This window comes from Cololabis saira, chromosome 17, assembly GCF_033807715.1.
Source record: "Cololabis saira isolate AMF1-May2022 chromosome 17, fColSai1.1, whole genome shotgun sequence".
Classification (NCBI taxonomy): domain Eukaryota; kingdom Metazoa; phylum Chordata; class Actinopteri; order Beloniformes; family Belonidae; genus Cololabis; species Cololabis saira.
In genome coordinates, this window is record NC_084603.1 from 24,904,330 (window position 1) to 24,928,700 (window position 24,371).

At 38.4% G+C, this 24,371-nt stretch overlaps 1 protein-coding gene across 1 annotated transcript in view; it reads right to left on the bottom strand.

The window, feature by feature from the left end:
- chrm3a (cholinergic receptor, muscarinic 3a) overlaps positions 1-23,952 on the bottom strand; it is a 109,066-nt gene extending 85,114 nt beyond the window's left edge. Inside the window, exon 1 of the mRNA XM_061744784.1 lies at positions 23,764-23,952. The gene's annotated coding sequence lies outside the window, so the exon portion shown is untranslated. The remainder of the gene's footprint in view (positions 1-23,763) is intronic.
- Between the last annotated feature and the right edge of the window lie 419 nt (positions 23,953-24,371).

Sequence of the window (24,371 nt, forward strand, 5' to 3'; positions counted from 1 at the left end):
CCTATAGCTATAATAGTTTTTTCAATGCTTGTCTTTCAGGTCACGGTGAGCTATTCTGGGTCAGTTTGGAGGTGCATGTGAACATTACTCATGAACTGGAGGCACAAGTGCTGGCCTGAAACCTTCATTGTCTGAGTCGTGCGGAAGACAACTGTCCAGTTTTGAAGTCAAGTCATTTGCTCTCTTTAGTCATACAGCGTAAACACAACAGCTGATCAAACTGCTGCACATCAGATTATAAGAAGAATATGTTGACTGAATGTTTCAAACCTGTAACAAGACAAAATCCTACAAGATCCAAAACATCAGCTGTGAGCTGAACCTTTTATTCTAGTATTGAACTGAATTATTCACAGCACCTTTGATAGCGATGTTTTTCACTTTCTCATGAAATTGCTTTGCTTTCTTATTGCTTGATGGAATCCAAAGACCTTGTCTGTGGGACAAAGTTTATTATCCTTTTAAAAGATAATTACAGTTTGTGGATGAACATGCTAATCTTTCCATAATGGCTATTTAATCTTTGTATTAATAAGAGATTTTAGTACTGCCACCCAGGAGAATTAAAACAAAACTCATAAAACTCAGGGAGAATCAACCTTTTAGTGCTTCCTCTGTGGTTTGTCACAGCTCCTCACTTAAAACAGCCATAGTGCTTCAAAAGTGTTCATATTTTAATTTGGGGTCACTTGCCATTTAAATTTTTTGATTAAGTTAATGAAACTTTTATATCTAATAAAGGTACTATTGTCCAAGCATAGATTTGCATGTTTAATCTCTGCGCTGGCAGCTGGGCATAAATCTGTTACTATTTCAAAATATAAGTCAATGTTGTCCACGCCACCTTGCTTTCCAACTCACTTGTATGCACTCAAACTGCTGCAATGAATGTTTTTTAATCACAAAATCCTCAAATTTCCAGTCAGCTCAAATTAATTGCACATTTACCCCTCAACAACTGTACTTTAAACTCCAGGAGTGCCATGATTCAAGGTTTGAAAGGGTCTAATGAGCGCATAAAACAATGCTCAGTAATTGACTGTACTTTAGAAAATCCCCTTCTGTACTAAAGAGAGCTGCGGCAGTGCAGAACAGGAGGTCAGAGACAAATAAGAGACAATTAGATTATGCAAAAAAAAAACAATCACAACAGCATGCATGAACAACAGTAGCATAGCAGTTGTTGTTTGTTTTTTAAACCCAACTCATGAACAGATTTCTGGTTTGCTGCACGGACTGAAGCAAACGCAGGGATTCCCGCGCTCTACAGCTTTGTGCTTCTCTGCTCTGCTGAACTGAGTTCATTCTGCTCAAACTGACTGTAGGCTGCAAATGACAGCCCAGAATTAATGATTCATTATGCCCAGTGTAAGCAAATAGTGAACCGGTGATGGAGCTAAATGGATTTGCACACAATCAGCACCCATGACAATTTTTCATCTATTAAAAAAATTGTTCAGACCCCTCATGTGAAAGAATTTAAAAGCAGCACTGGTTTGTAAGACAACAGTATGTTTAATGCATAAACCCAATTTTCTGATTAGATTCAACTCCTAGAAAAACTGAAACCTGCATTATAAATGTGATATACATTTACCCAGCGCAGGGCTAAATGAACCTTCCATTTCCTCTTCATTTATGACAATCACAAAAGGCCAGATGAGCCTCACTTTACATTCAGAGCTACAAGAACAAGTATAAGAAGGAAAACGTTCAGATTCTGTTGAGTCCGTGGTATGTTTGGTGCTGAAATTGTGAAATTTTTGACTGTGTCAAAAATAATTCAACAGCAGGGGCCTAATAAGGAGAAAACTGCACAACATCAGAACATGTCGTACATGGATATTCCATTAAGAGACCCACCGCTTACTTAACTCACGATGTGCTCTGGGAGAAGTTTGTGTCAGGACCATGAGACCATTTTCCTTGGTTCAGAAGTCAATAATACAAAAAACTCTTAACTTTAAAACTTTAAAAAAGGTCCACACTTGACAGTGTACAACGTCTTAATCTCCTATGTCCACGGATTCCCTAAAGCCTGTGAAATCAGCCGAGCATGACGGAGTACTGTAGTTTCACTTCTCTACTTTCTAGTTTAGTTGCTGAAGTTCACAAAAGCCAAAAAATATTGTTAAACATTCCTGTTCCTGTTTGTTACGTGATCTTGACCTCTTTTTTCAGCCTATGAGTTTATGCATTAAACAGTTTAATATAAGCGTCTATTCAGTTAAGTATAATGTTTATAACGTGCAGATGTTTTAATCGTTCAGTGCTTGGATGTGTAAAGTTTAAAATTAAGAGGTCTCCTGGGTGTTCAGTTACCAGAAAGTTACATCCTCTTTCACTTCAAATGTTTGATATAATAGCATTATAAATAACAGTAAAAACCATCAGGTACCTATTAGGTCCTCAAATGAGGAAAAATCAACCTGAGAGGACCAAAGCCGTATGACATATCACCATGTCTTTGTTTATCTAACAAAAGAAAACCAGAGTGTTGACGCAGTCTGCGGAAAACTCAGTATAACTCATCAGTCAGTAGCTTTAGTAGCTATAATTTGAATTAATACCATCCCATTTCTGTATAACTTGAGACACTGTGTAAAATGTTACCTGATAAACCTGCGTTTAATTCGCAATAGAACACAGAAAACTTGCCAAAATGCTGAGGAGCGAGGAATGATGAGGAAATGATCTCGAGGGGGAAAAAAAAACACAGTAATTCTGATATTGATGGCAGCAAAACATCTCAAAAAAGTTGGACGAGGCCATGCTTACCGATTTATGGCATCCACTCTCGACAGCAGACCATATAAATCTAGGAAATGAGGAAACCAGTTGCTGCAGATTTGGGATAGGAATTCACAAAAAAAAGAAAAAAGGACTCTCTAGGATTACCTTTTTATTCCTAACTACGTCACTGACCTGTGGCTAATTCATAGAATATCTTTTTAGTAACACTTAAGTTCTTTTTTCAGTATTTATAGCCCGTGTAAATTTGATAGGATGCACTAATTTCACAAAATTCAAAATCATATTTTTCAGAATAAAATATTGGTTTATGAGAGTTTCAAGTCACTGCATTACTTTTACTTCTCTATTTTTTCACAGTGTCACAACTTCTATGGAATTTGAGTTGTTATAAATTATCAGTCTCTCACATCACTGGGGAGGAATTATGGCCCTTTTTTTTTTTTACAATTTAATTACAGGTATACAGCTCTTAAGTTTCCTACACACAACTAAAGTCAGTTAAGATGTAATGCTGTGGCATGACCTTAACAGAACGGTGTTATCAGGACCGGACTTTATCTGGACTTTTCACTTTCTTCTGTTCAATGAAGTGCTTGTTGATTTGCTGGCACAGTTGTTTATAATTACTGTCCCGCTGACCCAATTTCGGCCAGTTTTAGCTGTCAGACAGACCGCCCCACAATACTCTCGCTTAAAGAGGAATTTAAGGGCGAGCAGGTACAGTTAATAGACCTGTTTTTCCTCATGTCTTTCATCAAAAGCCGTGATTATGGCCACATAACATGTCCAAAAGGATGTTTTTTTCAATAGACATGGTTTTCTCAAGCACAACATTGCAAGGCTAAGAAATGCTGCCATGTTATTTTTTTAGAGAGAAGAGGCTTTCATCTGCAACCTTTCCCACAAGTTAAACTTTTCAGTACTTTTCTAAATTAACTGTCATAAACTTTAAAACTTAACATGTTTGCTAAGACCTCTGGGCTGACTCACCTTGGTCTGAACTTGCCGGGTCATCCAGTCCTCAGAAGATTGTTAAAGGAAGACTCTGGAGTTAAAACAAGTCCATATTCGTTATTAGATGGTAAGGAGTGTGGACTTTTATTCGGCTGCTAAAACAACATGAATCAAAGCAGCTGCGAGTGAACACTGAATATGTTTGTAGCAAAATAGCAATCGATGTTAGCACAGGTGGAAATGGAGTACCTTAAAAATAAATAGCTTTGTTAAACCCTCTGACAAAACAAGACACTGAATTATCAGTCTACTTAATTGGTTGTGTGGGACTAGTCCCCCCAGACAAACCAAGGTCATTTCACTTTTCATAAAAGAGCATAAAAAGGACTGTTTGAACAGGCATCTCCATCTGATTGTGCCATACTCAGTCTCACAATTCAGCTACAAACGTACAACAGGCACAAAAGAAGCAGAGCACATGGCCTCCACTTCTTACCTTTGACTGTTTTGTTGTACTGATCCAGTTTTATAGCAGACTCCTTATTATATTTTATTTGATGTAGTGTTTTAACTCTGTGATGTTCCTTCAGCTGTTTTAAAGTTTGAGAATAACCTCCAAGACTCCAGATTGTTTGGATGTGACCGTATAACCTTTCTCAGAATGATGTGCAGAGACAGTTGCTTCTCGAACATTATTGTTCACGTCTTTCCCTCTTGGAATAATGTTAACATGCTCTTGAATGTTCCAGACCAGAAAACTGCCAAAACCAGTGCTTGAAGGAGGGTCAGACTTATTGATGATCATTTAATTAGGTGCAATTGATTTGCTTAGTTTTAGTTTAATAAATAATGACAAGGTGGAATGTGTCATGTTGCTGAAAGGAGATTATATTTACCTAACATTAAAGACCTAGTAAGAGGTGATTTATTATTATTATCATTATTATTTGTAAAAGCTTTGACTGGAGAGAGTTTCTTTTTTTCCGACTGTAAGAGTCTCTGATGGATGAAACGCAAGCAGAGATCAAATGAGTTCAGTGTTTGGACAAGTGTTGTGTAAGGTCAACCAACATCCTGTCACTGACGCTGACTGATTGCAGTGATCCTGAAATCACCCAAACATCCACAGTGACCAGACTTTATAAAAACCAGAACGGGTACATTCGGTACGAGAAGAGAAAGGCTTATAAAAAAAAAAATAAGGCTCAGAAAAACAATGCCAAACCTGCCCCATCCAAGTGAATATAAAGAGATGAGAAACTCATTTCAGTCCCCTGAGGTGCTTTTCTTATGAAAAAATTGATTTTTCCAGACCTCCAGAAACCGAGGAAATCAAAGCAGATGTGAATAAAATAAGGAGGCGGTGGATTTATCAGGAGCGCTCCCTAAAAATCTCCTGATATTGGCAGACTTTCAGAACTGTGACTAACAAAATGATTATAATACCGACCAGACATTCACACATTCAGTCATTTGTGGCGTGATGTTTCAAAAAGAATTAATACAACATCTGAGTTATAGTCAGTTATGTGATGTGCTATTTAGTTGTTACAGCTGGAAAATATGCAAAGTGCCAATAACAAGCGTGTATGACTTAAAAGTCAATGTTTGTGCTTTGGTAGAAGTTAAGTCTTTAAGTTTGCTTTATAAAACCACCACAAATATGTTTTCACGGGATATGAAACATTTCAGAAAAAGACAAAGGATTTGGGAAGCTCCGAGTTTTTTACAGTTGAAGTCAATGGGTGTTCTTGGTGCTTGGCATTTTACAGAGCTGTAGGATTTATCCTTATATGCAAATGCATCAAAACAGTTCAAGTCTGTTTTGTGTTTTGTTGTTCCACTATTTCCACAGTCTGGATCCATTGTGCAGGGAAGCTGAAAGCATGAACCAACTCACTGCTGGCAAGCAAACAAGGATAAGGCTGTCTTAGCGGTTTCCACAAGAAGCATCTGTAGCATTCCTGTATCTGAAAAACTGCTTTCAGATACAGGAAGACTGTGTTTAGGAATTCTTAATAAACAGGTGCATCAGAAGCATCCGCCTCGGCGATCTCCCTCCATTAAAGAACCGGATAAAAGCGTAACCGTCTCTTAAGCGTTTTGACTGATTTCTCATTTCGCCGCTCGATTGCTTTCAGACAAATTCAACAAGGAGACAAATACATCTCAAGTCAGCACCTGGACTTCCAAAGGCAGCGTCAAAGAATCTGAACTGTCTGCAGTGTCTCGCCCTCATCAGTGCTCTTTCCTTTGTAATGTTATTGTTCCCTGATGAAGCTTTTCATACACTACCAAGCCAGCAGCAATTAAAAACACACAGATCTGGCAGCAATGTGATTAACGTCGACGACATTAGCCCAAGATAGCGCTCCGAAACTTAGCATGGAATTAAGAGGAAGCACAAACACTAGATTGTGAACAATATAAATAACCTCTGCCACATCCTTGATTATGATATATGGGAAGCAAAGTGCAGTGCTTAAGCCTGCTGCCAAAGCTTAGATACAATAAAAGGGGTAATTACCAAACCAGGGCAATGACTCATGCTGTGTTTCTCCTGCAGTCCAGAGAACGGTCGATCACTGTTGATTTATCATATCGCCTCAGATCCTGATATTTAATGTACAAATAATAAACACAGGCAGCAAAGAGGTCAAAGGGTTATTCCTCTTCCCTGGTGGTATTCACCAGCTAAGGATTAATTAAGGATGTGACTTATGTGGAGACGGGATCATGAGGAAAATTAGGCAGAAGAATACGAACTCTAACCGGCCCTCTGTGCCGCCGTTAAAAATGAGATTAAATAAGATTACTTTAAAGAGCTTTGTATTAATCTGGAAACAAAACAGGAAAAAAAAAAAGAGTGGCACAGCCTAAACCAGGATCGCTGAACACATGTAGCCTTTTTAATGAAATACGACTGGGACAACTGATCCTTCCAGCCTGAAGTCCTCTAAAAGTAAAAATGCAATTATGTTGTTTAATAGTTGTTCTTGTTGCTTGTAGAACGATTAAATAGTCTGGGCAAAGACATCCTAGCTGCTCATTTCAATGGATGCCAGCCGAAGTCATTTCCCCAACTGCTGTGTGTATCAGTGAATGATCAAGCAGACCAACCAGGTACGTGCCAGGGGTTCCAGGACCAGAGTCTAACCCATCACAATGACAGTGCAAAACAATGACAGAGGTGTTAAATTATTCAAACCAACCATAAGTGAGAATTGCAAACATTGCAGAGAATTTAAACAAAAAAAAATAAAAACGTTTTGTAAATGAAGGACAAATACTACAAGATAGGGACTCATACTTGTCCAGAATAGTCATAATTTAACTCAAATTAGTTACATTGAGACTCAAAATGACTACGAGAATTCAAAATTGTTCTACACAGGCACAGCAATGTAAACTAGCTCAACTCAATAACTCTCTTACAGCGACACTGAAAACAACTTCAAATAGACAGACCAGAAAAGACAAATAATAATAATAATTTTTTTTTTATTCTAGATTATGAGGGAGGATGTGGCAGCTCTTCCTTTGACCTTTTCTTCTGCTCATTGAGGCTGAGCTTGTTGGTTTTGATTAAAATTATGCAAATATTCTTGTCCACATGAGAAGATCAGAATATGCTGAACATTGTAAACATCATTTTCTTGAACATCAACATTGTGATCCGTCAAATGCAACACTGAAGAAGGGAGAGAGCGGACTGCACAACTTTGATTTGATTTGATTTGATTTGTTTATTTGCACAACATAAAAAAACGGTACAAAAGTTTAAATGAACATAAAAGCATGAAAATATGTGCAGGTGAGAAAGGAAGCCCTAAATGGGCTTATTCAAAGTTCTCACCAAGAAAATACATTGTATTGAAATAATAGCAATAACAAAAAACAAAAAAAACAGCGTTCCAAAAAGATGGATATAAACAGACAATTTCTCGGTGTGCACGTGCAGAAGTGAGTCCACATTAAGTGGAAGCACTTCTAGACACTTGATCAATAAGGCTGGTCTTCAATCTCTGTTTAAAACTATTAATAGACAGTGAAGATTTTGCGATAAGTATATGAGAGTTCCAGAGTGAGGCACCTCTGTCTTTGATGGAGAACTGACTGCTATTGGTAAGACTGAATGAAGAATGGAGATCCTCAAATTGTCTGGTATTATAGTTATGAATTTGTGAATTGGTCTTAAAAAAATCTTTGAAAGTACTTGGAAGCATATTTGCAAGATAAGTGCATTTGTAAATGAAAGCACATGTTTGGAGTATGTTAATATCATAGATGGATAATAAATTTAATTTTTTAAACAAAGGGGCAGATGGGGCCAAATAGGAGGCAGAAGTAGCTATTCTTACAAACTTCTTTTGAGTAATGAGTAACTTGAGGAGGGCTTTCAATGTTACATATTTTCTATAAGTTTGTGAAGGAGAGAACAGTTTCATCTGCAGTTGTCTGTCTGGACATTTGCATTGAAGCCAGTTTTCTCAAACAAACTCAAACTGGAAAAGAAAGCTGGCTTTGTGACAAGGACCGGAGCCCTTGGACAAGCAGGTTTGTTCTAAGCCAAGAGATTCCCAAACTTAAATTATAGTGTCTCGTGCCACCTCTGCTTCTACTCGGCAGCAAAACCCCATCGTGTCCTTGGTCTTCGTCACCATTTACATCCGCAGAGATTTGAACTGAGCTCGTGCCAGGAATCCAGACTGATAAATCGCGCTGATTTAACCATTGCATTTTCATGTTTACACCAAATTTTCAGCTGACTAAATATTAATAAATAAGACGCTCCTGTAAGCCCAGCGTGTTGTATGTATATGCAATAAATATGCTCGGCTTGGGTTATGATTACATTTCAAAGAAACACAGAAGGTACCAAGCCAATAAACACTTTGTATTTTTTTTTCTACCAACATAACCCTGCCAAAAACCTTTGTATGGAGACATGCCAGGCAATTCCATCCATCCTGTCCTGCCACTGGCCTGCTCCACATCTCAAAGACAGCATTATAGTTCATGTACTCTGGCTGCCCAGACCCCCACCACATCCATCCTTGCCCCAGAGGCCGTTGGTGGACATCTCTTTGAACTCTACATGCCATACTTCTATAACGTCTCTTTGATAAAGTTGTTTCAGCGTTTGAACAGCTGATATGGACAAATGCAACACACCAATGATTCTAAAAAGCCGTCCAGTGATTCACATCACTGCACTTCTCCAGCCACGCTTTCATATCACGCCAAGATACACACAATCCTGTGATGAGTTTGCGATTATTATCCCTTTGGTAAGTGGAAGTAATCCTTTAAGATGTGTTAAAGGAAGTATGAAAATACCTGCAAGGCAGCAGGGGATGCAGGCATTCATCTATCAAGATATAAAAAAAATATATATATATATTTCCTTAAACAACAATGAAAAGAAAATGGTATGACAGCCATCATAACATGTATGTAAAAGTCAGATGTTTCAAATATTTACCAGCTGTAATGTATTCATGTTGTTTTGAACATTTGAACAGTATTGGAGCAAAGAGAGTGAAACACAGTTTGGTTCCATTTGCAAGTGTGATGTTTTCCAACGAGGATGCCGTTGCCATGTGCAACAGTGGTCATGTCTCCTGTGGCATACAGCATGGTATGAATGCAGAAATAAAGGCCTGATTTTTATAAAAGCTTCCTTCAAAAGAAGGCCCATTACGCTGAGCTGTTGAAGTAAATAAAGACGTCTGCCTTTATTTGAGGAAGACAAGTACTCTTTGCGCCTTGTAAAAGATGTGGTTTAAAAAGAAACAGAAAAACCCTACTACAGTAGGTACTTTTTTTCCCTTAATAAATGTTTAGGAGTTTGCTATCACAGCATCCTCTGTCCCGGCTTTTTGTATTTCGTTGCTATGTTTAAAACATTCATTTTCCGTATGGGAGCCTTTCAAACCTGCCAGTGCAACAAAGTTCTAAGAAGTACAGTAAATCCTTCACAGTCTTAGTTGGTAGTTACGGCTGTAGTTGCCTTACTGAGCCCTAAAATAGTTTTTGAAACTTCAACCTGAAAAGCATCTTCAAATTCAACAAGTCTTTAACTCCCAGACCAAACTTACATGCCCTCGGCTCTAAGCAACACTTAAGTTGCACACGTGGGTTGTTTTTTTCACTTCTTTCACTTAATTAAACAGTGAGTTACCACCTCTAACAAATTTCCCCAAGAGGGACAATAAAGTAAATTGAATTGAACTGCAATAAGTCAGTGACTCTGACCTTAATAAACCTGATCTAAAAAATGTCATTTTCAGATCTACCAAATCTGTCTCTAAATCGGTTTTGCTCAGAGGTGGCCTCTACAATCTCTGTGTCATAGTTGTATAACCTTCAACAAAGGGTGCTACCTGTATTTTTACAATGAATAACTCACCCCGTGCATTTGTAGGAACAAAGAGATTTATATACGGGCCTGCACGGAGAGCAGTGAGGCTGCTCAACAGAACAAGGACGTTTCTCTTGTTTTTACCTTGTGATCAGATGCTGTCCTTTTGTTACTTTTACAAACGTGTGCACACACACACACACACAGATACACATTTCTGATTCCTACAGGAACACAGTGTGCCTCTGTGCCCCTCTTGTCCAATAGCAGCACCCGACTGTGTTGCACAAAATAAGAAGGTATTGACCCAAACACCTCTTTAGATATTCACTTACAGGGCAGCAAATTGGAGAAAATTGTGCCCATCCCCTTGTGTTGCTGCAGACTCATGTAAATGTTATATTCCTACAGGCTAAGGGTTTTTCTGGCTTAGATACATTTTCTTCTGCAGAGTTTAGCCAGGGGGGTCCCTCCACATCTTGCTCAAGCATAGTACAAGGGGTTATTTTTTCTGAAATGTCAGTCAAACTGAGGAAACAGCAAAAGTTAACAACAGACATGAGGTCGAGTTCCCTGAGAGAACAGGACAAGTTGTCACGTTTACACCTGCTTCAAGGGAAATTTTAAAATAAATACATTTAAAAAAAGAAAGATATTGAAATCACAAGTAGAGTTTCTCATTTAACTTCACTTTGAACATGTAACTCTAAAATTGAATGCGTGTTTGGAAGTTGATGATGCTGTGACACATCAAGAGACAGCAAAGGCCACCTTCAAGCATCAATGAGCGTTCAGGCAGAACAAACAAACCTGCAAAGATGGATTAATCAGGTGAATGGCTGCACTGAAAGCCAGCTGTGTCAACAATTGATAAGATAATAACTGTAACTTTAAAGATCAATATTGGACCTCTAAGAAAAAATGACTTCCTAATGGTACTATAGAGGGACAAAACAGAACAGATGCTGGTCTGAAGGGGCTCGTGATCGCATCCAATATTTCTTTTTTTTTATTATTTCTAGAAAACAAACAAAACAAACAGACAAAACAAACAGTACAAAACAACAAATCAATGTTTTTGCTCAGATTTTGATCAGAGTGTTCTTATGTATGTATGCACGTGTGTGGTGTGTATGAGTATGATGGTTATTTAAGGAGAGAAATGCAGCCAAAAAATAGATAAAAGATAAATAGAAGATAAGATAAGATAAGATGTCCTTTATTTTCTCCCTCAGTGGGGACACTTATTTTTGTTATTATTTATTTATATATATATATATATATATATATATATATATATATATATATATATATATATATATATATATATATATATATATATATATATATATACTGTATATATATATATATATATATATATATATATATATATATATATATATATATATATATATATATATATATATATATATATATATATATATATATATATATATATATATATAAATAGGAGGGGGGGCTGGGTATCAAATATTTCTGGCTCGAGCTAAACATTTGTGTTATGAATGAATCACAGACAGCAATGTAATATTCAGTCACAAATATGGATCTTTCATAAATCGGTAAGTGTCTGCTGTGCATGTCTATGTAGAGTAAAACTACTCCTGTTTAGAACGGCAGGATTTTAAGGAGAACACTGGAGCCGTTTCTCAATAACCAGAACACCTGCAGGTCTGGACTGGTGTACTTGGTAGTTCCTGGGAGGACGGGAGGACACAGTTGGGTCTGCATACTGATGGAAGACACGTTAAAAAAAACATACAATTTAACTGAAACTAAAAAAAGACATTAATAATACTCAAAATGGATCATGGAGTCCTCGGGCAAACGTTTTTAAAATCATTAATTTCTATGATACCTTGTTTTATTTTTTTCTCTCTTTTTCCTTTTATGTCTTTGTTTCGAACTGAATTCTGAAGTTCAGCAGGGGAAAAAAACTTCTCAGAGAAGGTCAGAAGAAATTTCCAAAGAGGCTCTAGCTTAATAACAACTACAAATATGAAGTTAGAACTATACTTTTCTTCTGCCTGTTGATACAAAAAGCATTCTGGGAAATGTTTCCATCTCAACTCTTCCCAAGTGTCCAGTAGATGCATCTTCAATGAAATGAGCAGAGGACGAACACATCCAAGGCTGTTTTTTTCTTTTATTAACAGTAACTGAGTAGAAGCAGACTTTAAGCTGGGGTAGTACCTCGACTGTCATAAAAGTACCGACAAAACGCGTATTTAAAAACAGCCAGGGTTCCAGCAGCTTATAGAAATTCTGAGGTTTCGCACAGAAATTCAGGCAAGATTTCATTAAAAAAGCTTTTGCTTATCATTTTAAACCTCATACCATTGTGAGTGTGCCCAAGGATTATTCCACTTCTTCTACATTAATCACAGAGTCAATTTTTTATCATTTTAGTCATATGTTGTTCACACACGTTAGTTTTTGATTATTCTGGAAAAAGTGTATTATTTATTTAACATCTGTTCTGTAACAAGTGTTGAATAAAGTAGGCGCGGAGACCACTGACAAAAGACTAAATAGATGAGCCATGTGTGCTATTTTTTTCTGTTTTATTGCTTTGCTTTCTGAAACTTTTTCTAAATCTTAATTGTTTTCTAAATGTTGGTTTTTCTTTTACTTTTTTTTTGTCATTGTGTTTTGTCTAAAGTTGCAGTGTTTTACAGATGTTACTATATCAACGTAATTCTAAAGGGTCGCTATTCTTCAACAACAAAGTTTTATGTCCTCCATTATAATAAAAACACAAGCCCAAACATTTGGGGAAAAAGAAGAAGAAGAAATGAGAAAGGAAGAAATTTGCCACGATAAACTAATTCATGTGAGATGGTCTTCTGACTCCAGCCTCTGTCACTTGGAGATGGGCCATTACAAATGCAAAAAATGTGATTAAGTCAGGAAATGCCTTCAAGCTGAGCTCCTCGAATACAATGTGACCAGCGAGATGTGCTTGGGCTATATTACAAAGGCAAGAATCATTTAAGAAGAAACAAAAAATGGATGACAGTTTTTTTTTCAAATCTCTTATGGAAAACCATTCAAAGCAAATCTTAAAAACAACTTAAATACTGACACATTCTGACAAATTGATTTTGAAAGGAAACTATTCAAAAAGCAGCATCTAATACAACCTTATGAGGATTATTTGCCTTCAAAAGTTTTCAATTTGTTTTTCAGTCCCACTTCGGCAGTCATTTATTCCTTAAAAACATATCTTTGCCACTGAAAATTGTATATTTCCAATGAAAATAATAATAAAAATGGTGTCAAAATGGTCTGAATAAGGAGCACATCTTCATCCTACTCCAGTAAAAGAGGATCTGTGAAGATGCCAACCCATCACTCTCCCTACATCCCTGACGTCAAATTCTCATATCCAAGTAATCGAGCCATAAAAGCCTGAACCAGAGGGGGTTTTTTTTAAAGAAAAAGGAGGTAATAATTTATGGTTTCATAAAAGTGAAGAATCAGAGTGGGAAAGTTTTCACTTTCAGTCGCTTTCTGAAACATAAAAAATGTACCAGTAGTGAATAATACAAGCGTTTGGTTTGACACTAGAATCAGCTGGTGAGGAAATATGAACTTAAGTTGAGATTGCTGCAGAATTCATTGCCGTTATCTCACATATACAAGGAAAAGTCTATACATGTCACTCTATATTGCTGCACGTGCAAAATGTGAGGACACATTATGTTAGTCATGGACCTCAAAATCACCATTTTCTTTTAAATTGTTTTTCCATTAGTCACATGCTGTGATGCTCCACCATACAGTCATACAGTATATTAGAAATTTACCCCAAATCATGGGTGAACTTGAGTTTGATTCCTGCTTGGTAGGGATGGGCAAAAATATCGATATGGCAATATATCGCGATACTTTTCCAGCCGATTCAATATCGATATTCAAAATTTTAATATCGATTTTTTTTTTTATTTTTTTTTTTTATCCCCAATCTTTTTCCCATTATATCACCCAGTGCTCCTACCTAAGTGACAGTCTTGGGCATTGCCACTCTCTACCAACCCTGGGAGGGCCCTGCACTGAGCTCAGGTTTTATTTCACGTTTTATTTCATTTTATAATTTATTTTTTATATAACACAATTGCCTGTCCTTAAAAAATGAAAAATAATGGACAGAGGTTTATTTATTTATGGATTTATATCTATACTGACTGATCACTGTGCCTGTCCTTGGTTTTAGTACCCATCTTTCTTGTGTTTATTATCATTTGCCACATAATTAAAGCAACCTCATACTAAATTTAATGTTAATTTCATATGATGTAAATAATATGAAAAACATATACAAATATGTTGTAACTTTAGCTTGTATAGTTATAATAAAACATTGTTTTGACTCAGTTTGTCCCATGAATTGTCACTATAATCTGATGAATGTGCAACTCGGATTTTAAGATCTATCACTATCATCTGATGTACATATATACAACTTGGATTTTAAGATGTGTAATGCATTTTTAAATTTTTCGGTAAACTATGTAGAATATAATAATCGGGATATTGCATAATCGGGATATGTGTATCGTATCGTGGCTCAAGTATTGTGATGCGTATCGTATCGTGAGGTCCTTCCCAATACCCACCCCTACTGCTTGGTGCTGATCATTTTGTCCTCTGTGAACACAGTTTTCCCAAAAGTGATTAAAACATTAAGACAGAGACCCAAAAAGATTGGTGGTCTGGATCCAAATTATTAGAGGTAAAACAGGACCAAAAGCTTAAAATCCCAGGACTTCATCATGATCACATTTTTTGATAAGGCAGACAAGCATGTTACAGTTCTGTTTGATTAATGAACACAACCTGCAACAGCAACTCCAGCGCATCAAAACATCCTCTCCAGCCGCAGCCTCTCCTGTGACACATGCCAGCAAAAAAACAAACAGACGCAAAGACAACCCTAGTTTCACCTCGCCATAAAAGAAGCAGCACAAAGGTTTTGTAGCGTCGCATTCAGGTACACGTGGATTTTTTTTCTCCGTGTCAAAAGAATGTATTTCAAGGGAAAAGCACTTAAGATATCAAAGCACCCTGACAAACGGATTCCCGTGATATAAGCGCACCAAACCCTTTATGGAAAACAATGAAAAAGATGACAGGGAGACTTGGATGGCAGAGGTTCATAACCTTCTTATTCATTTGTGATTCCAGGAGTTTCAGCAGGTCATCAAACTGCATCAGTGGGATTGGAAATGATAGGATGAACTCCAGAGCTCTTTAATCAGATGATAAAACTCCTTACTCTTGACAACAGATCAAATGGATCCAGTACCTTTTTTTTCTTTTTTGAACAAGTAAGAGGAACAAAAATTCTCCCTCACCACTTGACAGCTCAATTTTGCTTCAAAACATGTGACCATCACTTTTTCTCACAGCCATTTAAACTCAAGCTGAAGGGATCTTTCACTGTTTTCTGCACTGTAACCTCACTTTAAGAACCCTTTCCATCTAAGTGCCACTAGATTGTTTTTTATGGCACAAATGCACCAGTGTCACTGGCATCACTGACATCACATCTGTCCATTTTCCACCATTATTTCAGCTCCTGAGGATATAATGTAGATGTACCTTAAATCCCTTGAATCAATCTCTGTGACTGACGCTCTGGCCTTCACTGTCTAAACCATAACCATTTGTCAAAGTTACTCAGCTCTTACCCTCTTAATACTATAAATCTGAATCAAGTTTAAAAACAAGCCACAGAATACGACTAGATGCTAGCTGCCAAACATGCATTGTGCAGTAAAAATATAGCACAAGCTATGAGAAGAAGTTAACACAAGCCTCAAGAGGAAGCAGCAGATGAGAATTTACTTAATGTGGTCCATTGTCGTTGCAAAGATGGTAGACCTGACGTGTTATATAGGGTCTTACCCAAAGATTTTAAACTACAACAGAAGTGGACTTCTGTCTTTTGGAGACACCACAGTGTCCCTTCATAAATATCAGAGAGAATGTGGGTGTGCAGTCTTCATTTTTCACACAGCTGCTTTGCATATGTATCCCAAAAACAGCTGGGGTTTGCCACCAATCTAATTAAAAACTTTGACACAGTTCCAAGCATTCATCTAGGGGGTACCACTTGCATGAGCAGGCATGTGTGTCAACCAGCAGGTTTATTATTTTAATGCATTTTCACGCTGCTTGTAACTTCGCCATTCAAGCAGAGAGTCGCTTGGTATACGAGCCTGCAGCCGTTTGACTGCATGGAGAATCCAGCAACAGTGTGGACAAACACATCCAGCACGCACTTTCCAACAAGACGGAAAATCATCAAATTTCATGTTTGTTGCTTTTTTTCCCCTCTGCATGATTGTGGAGTTATTTTGCTTTTTTTTCTTCTTTTTCATTACTAAAGGCAGTCACCATCTATCAACTGCGTCACTTCACCTTCATTTACAGGCATCTAGTTACTGGTCTTTGAATTCGTATTTTACTGGCTGTTTTCAGGATTACTAGCTGTAGGGTACTGTGAAAGCTAAGCCAGTAATAACTACCATCTTGTTAACACTTGAAACTCAACCCCCTCATAAAAATCAAAGTGGTCGGCCAGCTGCAAAGTTTATTAAGACAGCCAAACACTCAGCTTATATTACCTCAAAATGTTTATTAAGAGTTCATTATTGTTAGAAATGTATTTGTTTTACTTAAACCTCAATGTCCTAGAGCTACTGGGAGTATTTTATATATATATATATATATATATATATATATATATATATATATATATATATATATATATATATATATATATATATATATATATATATACTAAACTGAAGGAGGCGGAGAATAATGTACATCTGAGTTTGATCTACAAAGCAATCTTTATTGCGATCAATGTTGTGTCAAACTACATTACCTCAGAAAAATAAACCAGCCATCAGAGATCACATCATTAAACTAAAGAAAGCAACGCGTGAGCGCGTGAGGTTGAGACTCGTTCAGGCTATGAAAAACACCTATCACCCCCATAATTTCCCAGTTTCTGTACCAACACACAAGCGGATGATTCACTCTTTTACCAAAGTTTTTCACAAACAGTACCTGCATACAACCAGAGAACCAATATTCTCTAAATCCTATCTTCCTCTGTATTAGTCATTCTCTCTCTGTCTGCAGCTCTTTTCTGACTTCACTCCGAACCCACACTGAAAATCCCGGCAGAGAACTTGCTATTGATTTACTTGCTAATAACAGACAGAATGTGGCAGTCCAAAAGCTTCTGGCACAAGTTCGCCTCGCTGCAAAGTACGTGGAGATGGAAAGAGTCTTAAAGAGGTCAGGACTCCATTAACACTTGCAGTTTATAGAACGATTTTAAGGTCCCACCAACAGGTTTTTAACTTGTGACAAACATCAGGGACAGAAAGAGAATATAACATTAGTAGTCATGTTCCATACTGAATAGAAATGGGAATTTATTTATCGTGGGGGAGAATTAGAGGGAGGCAAAGTGGTGGCACAAGGCGGAGGGGGTGAGTGAAAATGAAAGCCTGACTAAGAACTCAGAGGAAAGTGAATGAAACATACGGCACAACCAGGAGTATTTAATGAGATAAAAGTTTTGCATAATAAGCCAAGTTTACCGGGAGTGCAACAGGGCTTGGTAGAAATGTGTAATTTATATGTAAATACTCATATCCAGGGGTTAAATTGAGCTGGGGCTGACCAGCACAAAAGCCGGCGCTGCATCATGAGACAGACGCCTAAAGCGACAAACTTTCCCATGATTTTCACTTGAATAATTAAAACAATATTTTCAACAATTAAGGCATTGAAAATCTTTTATGGTTCCTTTCCTGCAGTCTATTAGATACTAAGAAATCCAGCTCTTAATGGAACTTTGATCAATATTCTGCAGAACTATGCTGATTTAACTTTCTTTTTTTTTTTTTTTTGCGCAAGTCTTGTCAATCGTCAGTCTCAGTTCTCGTCTGTTTAAAGATGTAAGATGTTGGTCAGTTATGTGACATTGAAAATGGGTCCTTAAACAAGGAACAACATTAAGATCTATGTCGAATTTCTTTGAGCCTTTGGTGAGTTTAACTGTCAAACTTTGAAACGGAGCTGGAGAGATCTCAACTAGCAGATTAACACGATGATGAAGTTGTTTCTGAATCAGCACAAGACTGACGGACATGCCCTCCACTGCATTCGTAGAGCAATGGGTCCAGGTCCGGTTCAAAAACCACAATACTTAGACTCAGACTTGGAATCAATTCTGGTATCAATAAAGATTTTTTCCCAGATTAGACTTTTTTTTTCTTCTTTTTTTTCCATTTCACTGCATTTTCGCTGGTCTCAATATTAAAAATATTTTGTGAAACTAACTATTTAACTCTGTCAAGTTTGTATTACTTACATTGTTCTGTCAGTAATTCTGAATTTAAACTTCATGTCTTTGCGGTAGGAGACTTGTTAAGTGGTCTGGTTAAAACTTTCTAAGAAAACAAAACAAACAAACAAAAAAAGACATTGATCGGTTATAGAATTAGTCAGGATAGCATAGTCTAATCCCTGCTCATCTGTATAACAGCATGGCAGCGTCTGTTGGTGGAACATTTGCTGTTACAGTGAACAGACTCAAACATGCACCTCCCCAGAAAACAGACTGCATGTTAAACTCGGTTGACTTCCACTTTACCTCTTAATTTCCTGGCCCTACACCCGACCCTTGCATTGTGACTCTCCTGCATTATCTTGATTTGTGTGTGGGTTGTTGTGTGCTGAACATGCCCAATATCCTAAGGTAAACACGGAGCAGCACCATGGTTAACAGCCCTCAACTGAACACCTAATTGCCACTAATAAAGGGAAGCCCCGGCTAAGGTTATGACAACTAGAAAAGGTCAGCGAGTCATAAATGTGTCAGTTTAAGACGCATGATATACCAGCTATAAAACCCTCAACTGCATCCATGAGATGCCATTACTGCAATTAAATGCAACCATGACAATAAAGGCAAAGTCAATGAAACATTGATCAAACCCTTTTTCCATGGATTGTATCAAGATTGATAGCCATACAGTATGAAGTGTGGAGATTTCTCACTACCATATCCAGGATATCAAGATGAAGTCTGTCTCTGTCTTCCAAGCACTGTTTTCTGAAACAAAGCAGGCGCCACAAACTGGGACAACAACAGCGGCTGCCCAGAGAGTGGAGACAAAGACAAACGGGCAAAGCACTCACCACATAAGGCTTTAGTGTAATCACACCCTCCGGCAGCGCGTCTGCTTTACTGGAGGAACACGAGGAGACGGGGAGAAAGAGCGCAGCGCTGCATAAACACAGCTGTTTATGGGCAACTTTATTGTGCGGACAGTGATTGACAGCCTTCCATCTGAGGATGAAAACACCTTTACCAATCAGTGCTGGCAATTTTCACCAAGTTTTGTCCACCAAGAGCCTCTTCAGTTGAGGCATTTAAAAGATAGCTACAGGGAATTTTGTGCTGTTATTTTAATAATTGAGCTGAGATGGAAAAGTTTCAGTCTATGCGCTGTCTAAAGATAGACACTGAACTTTGCTCTGCCGTGGTCTGCATGGTGTTGAAAGTGGATTAAACAGGCTTTAACATCAAGACCAGCTCTAATGAAACCCAATGGGAGAGTTAGCCTGTCTTTTAGCCAGCTGACTCCAGTAACATACGCTTCACTGTCTCCTGCTATATATAAAAAGCAGCCTGTTGGTGTCAGGAACTGAACACAGCACCCAAATGGTTAATTTACTAGTGTACGTCTTGTGCTCAGAACTTATTTCCACGCTATATTCTATTTTTATTTTTTTCTCTTAATTCAACTAATCTTTTGAAAAACCTCTGACTTTGCCAAGCTTTGCCACTGAAATGACTTTGTGAAGACCCGATTATCATCTTATAGGAACAGATCAAGACTATCTCATAATTGTGCACTTTAAGGTTCCTCACCTTGATATTTGCCCCTTAGCTTTGGGGACGGTGATAGATTCAAACAATGTAAAGCCTTCTGGATTCATTGGATTTTTTTTTGCAAAAGTGTATTTTTCCTTCAGGGTTGTACAGTATGAAGTATAAATGAACGGAAGTGAAAATGATTTAATTCAGTTTAATTATACTGACTTCAAACACTGGCTAAAAAAATGGGTTGTATGATCAGTAACTTTTAAGTTCTTTTCACATTTTTATATAATACATCATATTCACTACTGAAAAGTGATATGGAGTTTTGTAAATGTATAAAATATCTACACCAAAAAATAATAAGGTTCCATTGATAGCTATAACCTGTTTATTGCATCCATGTATAGATTATACAAATGTATAGATTATACAAATGTATTTTTTTCAAAAGACGACAGAATTGTGTTGTCTTAGTTCTTAATTTAATCTCTATGAGGTGCTCTTCTAAAAATATCATAGGAATGCAGGTCAAAAGCCACCTTTAAAATACTTCTTTAACCCTCCGTTAACAGCAGACAGTTTCAGCGGGTGGAGTAAGCCACTTGACTCCATTTGAAATCATTGATACTGCTTGAAATCCGTATAAAATTAGGCTCAGATAAAGAGGGAGAACCTCGATAACTCTCCTCTGATTGGGCCTGTGTTGTCAAAGAAGACATCAAATCTGAACAGGTCACTGGATGACATTTTTTTCATGCTAAAGTTGCTACAAAAAAAGGAAAGCAGTTGCATTATAGCTGAGTATTTTTTTCAGACACCCAAATATATTTTTCTCAATTGTTTTTTTCTGTATTTTTATAGTTTAATATATACACCTTAAACTGCAATGATAATCGTGATGAAGCAAGCCTAAAATACTAGGTCTGTTTTTGTATAATATTTGTTTATCTTGTACAAATAAGAAGAGAAAACCCTGAGTAACAAATATGGCAGTTGGCATTCAACAGTAGCCAATATGGAAACCTCTGCAAAAACTAGCCCCCACATAGTACAACAGATACAACAGCAGGTAAAAGCAAAGGCATTTTCATCCCAATAGCAGCTATCCCGGCCTCCATCGCCATGGTCAGAAGGGCAGTAATAAAATCCTCATCAATATCATGGCAGCATCGTGCATGAGAGAAAAAAAAAAAGAAAGAAAAAAAAAAATCGGTCAAAAAAAACCAAGAGAGAGTGACCGGGGCTCAAAGAATGCATCACTCCATGAAAGCTCTGTTGCGGTTCACCTTCCCGTCTCATCCCTCTTTCATGTCTTTTATCCCTGAACATCCTCCACTGCATCCCTCCACAAAAGGAGCCAGTGGAAGGCGATAAACATCTAGACAGACTCCCTCCACCTTTACATTCACCATTGCAAAGAACTTGGCTGTACTGTTCCCAATCAGGGCTTTTGTTGAAACCTTTATACAAAAACACGCTGGCTGTGTTGATATATGCAACAAATTAAAAAGTGAGTGGTGTGTGATTCATATACAACTACACAAAATGACAAACTCATATCGTCTGTGCTTCTGTGATGATGAATAGCTGCGGCTCAAAGGGAAAATGTTTGCACCGTGGCAGTGATGCCATTCGCTCTGCTCTCATTCATTATCCAGCACAATGTCAATGTACCCCCTGGTCACTGAGAGGGAACATTCCTCCACATTCCCATTTACGGACTTCATAAATAAACATCCAACCCAATTCATGAAAGCCTTCCATTTCCCATGTAAGGACAAGATTAATTTCTTTCCCTTTCCTCAGCTACTCAGGGATAAACTCCTTCATGTGATTTTATGATAGCTGCCATAAGAAAGAGAATAAGCAACTTGCAGAGACTGTATTCTTTCTTCAATTTTACTAACTTTCACTTTAAGGACTCCAGAAATTAATAAAGTAAAATAAAAAAGAAAGGAAAGAAAGAATATACCTGTTTTCACTTAAAGCAGCACAACGTAACTTTCAGCTTTTCTGAGTTTGGCGGCATCTTTTGGACAAAAGCGGTAGTGTTTTACCAGAAAGAACACTACGTTTCCCATGAGCACCAGCGCGTACTGCCGGAAAACTCCTGTCCCGTCGCTGCATTTGTTTTGATAGAAGACGGGATGCTTTTCTGTTTCACCAAGTGAACAGACAGAACACAAAAAAAAAGATGTTAAACTGCTGGAAAGGAACTGGAATTTACCGGGATACCTTAAACAAGGAAGCCAGGGAGCAGTATATGGAGAAAATAATGATTATTAACGGTCTGGATCCATATGAAATCTCTACTGAAGAGCCATATGTTTCAATAAATTTGTATAATACAACATACAGTACATGTTTTGTATACCTCTTACTTCTCTTTTCTTTTTTTTTTTTGAACGCTGTATTATGCTGAAGAGGCTCCTCGTGAGATTATTTTTTTCCTCTGCAGCTACAAATAAGAGTTAATATTTTTTCCTCAACAAACTAGTTTTATCTGAAGATTGGGGTTAATTGCACCGCAGAGAGCTGGCCAGCAACTGCGTTTAGCTGGCGAAGTGGGGAATAAAACCCGTGTTTTGATCCGACGCCCGTCTGTGTGAGTGTTTGTGGTTTAAGCCTGTTTATGGTTCTGCGTTAAATCGACGCAGAGCCTACGGCGTAAGGGACGCGGCGACGCGCGCCGTACGTTGCGCATCGCCACGTACCCTACGCCGTAGGTGTGCGTCGATTTAACGCAGAACCATAATTCAGGCTTTACTGTGTGTTTGGTCGTTACAGCCGCGATCCAAAGCGAGCCGACGACTCTTTCACTCTTTTACTCCGTTATATCAGATACTTGGCCTGCGTGGTTCTGCCTCCGAGCAGGAAACCGTTGAAAAGTTAAACCATTAGGATCTTTTCCCTGTTCTGTTATATGTGGAGCTGCTGCTGCTGCTGCTGCAGCAACGGGTTACCAGCTTCTGCGGAGCTCTGCGCTCCAAGCCCCGCCCATTTTCGTCTCGACTGCGAATCGGGAAGGAGGGGGAAGTGACGTATGTGCCGTAAAGCAGTCAAAGCCGTAAAATTTGTAGTTTTTTAGTGTGGCAGGGTTCCTACCATGCTCCTCAAAGTTACATAGTGCCAGTGAAGGCGATACAGACCCCCTCAGATCATGAAAGAGGTGTCATTAAACCTGTTGGAAGTTGATGTACCATCACAATGACTCTGGAAATATGATATTAAGGTGGAAAAGTTACGTAGTGTCGCTTTAAGTTGGCCAGATGTCATGCTTGAGAGGGCCCTTGTGTTTTCAGAGGCATCAGCAGTGAGCTGGGCAGGGATGCTGCGCCGGCCAGCGGGGGACAGCAGCTGCACTTGTTTGCCAAAACTTGCAGTTAAACGAAAAGCTCGTCAAAAAGCCAACTTGCTTTCCTATCTTGCATAAAAAACGCGTTCGCCGTGGAGACATGCGAATGAAATAATAAAACCGGATTTCTCTGCAACTTTTAAGTGCGTCGCTGCCAAGGAGAAGACGTGCGCAATGGTGAAGCATTAAGGCTGATTTATAGTTCTGCGTTACACCAACGCAGAACCTACGGCGTATGATGCGCGTCGCCGCGTAACCCTACGCCGTAAACTACGCCGTCGATTTAACGCGGAACTATAATTCAGGCTTTAAACCGATTCTGGAGAATACGAGCACATTTATTACTCTGATATTTTCAAAACTTTCCTTTCTTTTTTCTCCTTCATCCTCACTTACCTCATTGTCAGTCACTGATGCGCGCGGTGAAATTCAGTAAGACAAAAAAATAAATGGCAATCCAGTCAAACTTGTCATGGTTCCATGCTTGGTGGAGCGGCTGCCACGGCAGTCCAAATCCAGCCGCATGTGAAGCGCAGCCGGGGCCTCAACTCTCAAGCTCCGCCAGCTTCCACCAGCGTCCCCGGTCACCGAGCTGTGGGCTGGTCGGTGCGAGGAGCCGCTCGGGATCTCCGAGGGCGCACGCAGCCAGCGCGCCGGGATTGGGCAGGGCGGCCGTGACGCAGCGGCAGGTGGCACACCCGTCCAATAAAGCAGTTCACATTCATTCAGACAACAGCAGCGGGTCTGAGGGAGCCGTGAGCGCGCAGGAGTGGATTCAAACCACACACACACACTGAAGAATAACCTGTGCGAGAGTAATCAAAGATCACCGCAGCATTGTCAGAGTCCTCCTCATTTCACTTCACCATGCCAAAACTCTATCCGATTAATTTTTCATTGAACATTAATTTTATATAAAATATTAATGCTACATGAAATATTGAGGTATTTCTTTTGCAGTGTCTTGTTTTAATTGTATTCAGCTTCCAGAAATAACTTTGCTG